We start from the raw sequence: 4,342 nt of genomic DNA, 5'->3' as shown, positions 1-4,342 counted from the left end.
AAAAAAGATGACTCTTTAACAAAAGAAACTATAAATAAAAGCCTATCAAACGCCGATACCGACTCTAATAATCATGACATGCACATGTGGCCTATCCTCTGCCGTCAATCGTCTTTCAAGACCCTCCCTTGACGATTCCCCATCTGACTCCCAATCTTATTCGACTTGTAGTGCCCGAAGGGTTTTCACTATCAAGCCTCTCTCATTTTGGTTTTTCTCTCAGCTTTCATCGCCTTATGGTGCCTGTGAAGGTTTTCACCGATAAGACTCTCTCATTTGTATCACTTTCCAGCTGGGGATTTGGAGTGTTGCCGGTATGACTCTTTCTGTTGGAGATTAGAGTCCTTTCTGCTGTGGAACAGAATGTTATGTTCGCCGGTAAGACTCTTCATTTGTCTGACTTGGCATCTTTTGAAGACTGATCAGAAGGTCTTTCTTTGGACCGTAATGTGGGTTTTGGATAGGGCTAGAAAGAAAGGGTATTAAAGGCTCAAAATGCATCGATTTTGGGTTATTAATTACAACCTTCGGAACTGGATTTATTTACAACAAACGCAACCCTTGCCCCAGTTTCTTGCTTGGGGATATCTTAATTGATTTTTTTTTCATTTTTCAAAACTATGACCGAGCCGTGAAGCGCCTACGTATCCTCTTTGAGGAATCAGGTCAAACGTTGTTCCCAATTCCTCTTTTTCTTCTGACTTTCTTTTGTTTTTTGTTATCATTTTTTTTTTCTCTTTTTTTCGTTTTGTTGTTTTCTTTTCTTTATTTTTTTTTGTTTTATGCCATGCTTGCGTGTTCTAGTCATTTTTACTGATTCCAAACGAGGGGTACGAAAGAAAAATAATAAGGCTCAAAAGGGGTTAACGAAGGATAAAGTGTTTAGGTAGCAGAACAAAATGCCTTCGTCATTCCAGTCTTTAAAACCTGCCCAGTGCAAACAACATAATTAAACAAAGATCCGCAGTCTCTTCTGATGGTGCTGGACTTGACAATTATATTCAACATTTGCCTTTTCGTTTGTCATTTCTAAAGCACCGTTGGGCGACACTCTCACTCTCGTTATCATGAACGACCCTCATGCCAATTTGGCGAATCTTGCTTTTAACGGTTTTCTTTGTGTTTAACTTGCCCTAGTCCCACATGACTCGAGCTCCAAATAATCTCAAACCGTCCTTATTTTCTTTAAATGTTCTGATCACCTTTCCGGGGTTTTATGATTAACTTTAAAGACTAGGCCCAAACTGTGTGCGCATGTCATGTCACCAGAATCGGCGCTGAACAAAATGACAAAAGGACTAAACAAAAGAAATTGGAAATAATAAAAGACCGGATTTTGCATTAGATTACCAGTGCAATGGTTTCAATGACAAGACAAACAAAACAAACCAGACAAACTGGACAAACAGACCGCTATGACGAAATGGAAAGATAAGAAGGTTTGACACAAGACAATATCCGGATTACAACCTTAAGAATAATCCGGACAACAGAAATGACAACAAAATAAACCATCAAAGATCCTCTCCGGCTGACCCAATAATGGAGTGTCTTTCCAACTATCCAAGCACGACATCTCCGGCTGACCCAAAATGGAGTGTCTTTCCAACTGCCAAGCATGGCATTTTAGCCATTGAGCTCTATATCGACATTGCCAAGACCATCACCAACTTTAGTATCATCAACATCAGTCAACAAGTTCTCAAGAGGATTCGCGTGCTCCCTGTCATTGTTATCGATCACAATTTCCCCTTCCTGAATCATTCTTTCTATTTCCTTTTTCAAAGAACGACAGTCTTCAATGCTATATCCTTGGACATTAGAGTGGTACATGCATCGTACAACAGGATCGAATCCTTTTGCATATGGGTCTGGAGTATAGCCAAGGAGCGGCTCAATCAGGCCTGAAAGCTTTAGCTTTTCAAACAAACTTGTGTAGGACTCCCCAATTGGCGTGAAATTGTTTCTTTGCCTTTGTTCCCCCCCCCATGCCCCTGTTTTCTAGGGTCGTTGGGTGCTTGAAAATGTTGTGAAGGCAAGAATGCATTATGTGGTGCTGGCTCTCGCCATCTGGGGTGACCTGATGGTTGACCCTGCGACCGGGCCTTGTTCGGAAGATAATACTGAGGCAGATTATATGGATCTCGGAGGCAGGTTTGGGCATGATGGGCTGAAAAGAGTGGCTTTGATGGTGGTTAGTAGGGTTGTGAAAGGTTGTATGGAGTGTGTGGATAATTTGGATGACGGGGTCTGGGCTGGTAGTGAGGGGAAGGACCTCTGAATTTGGACCCAGTACCTGCTTCGACTGATGCGACCTCGAGCGTACCTCCCGCGCCGCTCTGAATAGCCTAGGTCGTTGCCTTGAGCGCTGAGTAATTCAGGATTTTGTTAGACCTTAGACCCTCCTCTATCATGACCCCTATCTTTACCATTTCATTGAAGGTATTTCCCAACCGTCGTCACCAAGTGACCAAAGTAAGTTGGATCCAGTGTTTTCAAGAAGTAGTCCACCATTTATCCCTCTCTCATGGGAGGACCAACTCTGGCTGCTTGTTCTCTCCAGCAGAAACCAAACTCACAAAAACTTTCCCCAGGCTTCTTTCCAGTCCTCAGCAACGTGAGACGGTCAGGGACTATCTCGAGGTTGTATTGAAAGTGACCTGCGAAAGCCTGTGCCTGATCGTCCCAAGTGTACCATCTGCTGGAATCCTGCCTGGTATACCATTCTAGCGCCGATCCGCTCAAGCTTTGGCCGAAATAAGCTATCAGTAGCTCGTCTTTGCCGCCTGCCCCTCTCATTTTGCTACAAAAACCCCGCAAATGGGCCATGGGATCACCGTGCCCTTCATACAAATCAAACTTAGGCATCTTGAACCCAGCCGGGAGTTGGACGTCCGGGAAAGGGCATAGATCCTTGTAGGCCACGCTGACCTGGTTGCCCAATCCGTGCAGGTTCCTGAAGGACTGCTCCAGGCTTTTGAACTTCCTCATCACCTCATCTTGTTTGGGGACCTTAACCGGTCTTTCAATCTCTGCCGGTACCTCCAAGTGCGGATTGTAGGTCTGTGGTTCGGGGGCATGGAATGTGGGCTTAGGGGGATAGTATTGCGTATCATGAGCCTGAAACAATGGCTCGCTGGTTGATCTTTGCAGGGTGGCTGATGTGGGTCCCACAAAAGTGGGAACATTTGGTGTCGGGAGAGGTTGATGGGATGGTAGAGCTTGGGAATCATGGGGGCTTCTCTCCTGAAGACAACGGTGATTTGGGAGGCTTGTTGAAGGGCCGGAGTGGGGGTATTCGGGCACGTGCCCCAATGGCTCAGGGCTCTTTTGCGCTTTGGCTAGTGCTAACTGCATTGCATTCATTTCTAGTCCCATCCTTTCTATCTTCTCCATCGCTTCTTTCAACAACTGGCACAACGGCCTTTCTTCCTCGGTACTATTTTCTGAAGTAGTCATGCTCGTTGCCAGAATGCTTTAACAACTAACTATTTGTATTTTTGTGGAAAACAACAAACTTGTTAGCGTTAGAGTTTAATGGATTTGATAACAACACATTGGGGATGCAATGCTCCTAGGTAGTTAACCATTTCTAACATGTTTTGCTTCAAACAACATGTGTCATCCCGGCTTGCTTATTTGTCCCTTTAAAGTACTTTGGGAATCCCTGTATTTTTTTTCTTTTTTATTAATGGCGGTCGAATCTTATGGAGATTGCCTACGTATCATGACCCCGCATGAATCAGACCTTGCGTAGTTCGAACCAATAAAAGATAAACAATACTAAACATTTTTTTTCAATTTCCATGTTAAAACAAACTGGGTTTCAAGGGTTTGAAAGATGACCAACAAAATCAAAAATCAAACAACCCACATATTTTTGTCAAAAGATTTATAACCTCAAAACAAAAAGGCCAGCTTCCTTCCTCCGTTTGCTAATTTTAACCAAATGGTTGTTTTTGCAAACGTGGCCCCTTCCAACTTTCACTTGAATTTTGAGGCCGGGGAGGATTATTTTATGACACTTTACAAACTTGTCCGTTCTTTTACGAAAATAGCCTTTCGACAACTGAAAGATACTCTAAGGCTATTTCGGCAAGAACAGTTTAAGACGCGGCCGAAGCTGGCTCGACTTATTTTTGACTAAAAATTCAAACGGCATTCACCTAACCGCTGACTCTTTGTTTTTTTTTTCAAATTACAATGAAAACGTGGTGTTGCAAACACGACCCTTCAGCGCCTCGGGGACGAAGATTTTTAAGGCTGTGTGGGTAACTGGACCAAAATCCTAAACATGACCCAAAAGGTGGATGTTTATGCGAAGTCAGCCTTCCGGCGTCCC

This window comes from Nicotiana sylvestris, chromosome 2 (assembly GCF_000393655.2).
Source record: "Nicotiana sylvestris chromosome 2, ASM39365v2, whole genome shotgun sequence".
In the NCBI taxonomy this organism is placed as follows: Eukaryota; Viridiplantae; Streptophyta; class Magnoliopsida; order Solanales; family Solanaceae; genus Nicotiana; species Nicotiana sylvestris.
This window is presented reverse-complemented; position numbering follows the sequence as displayed.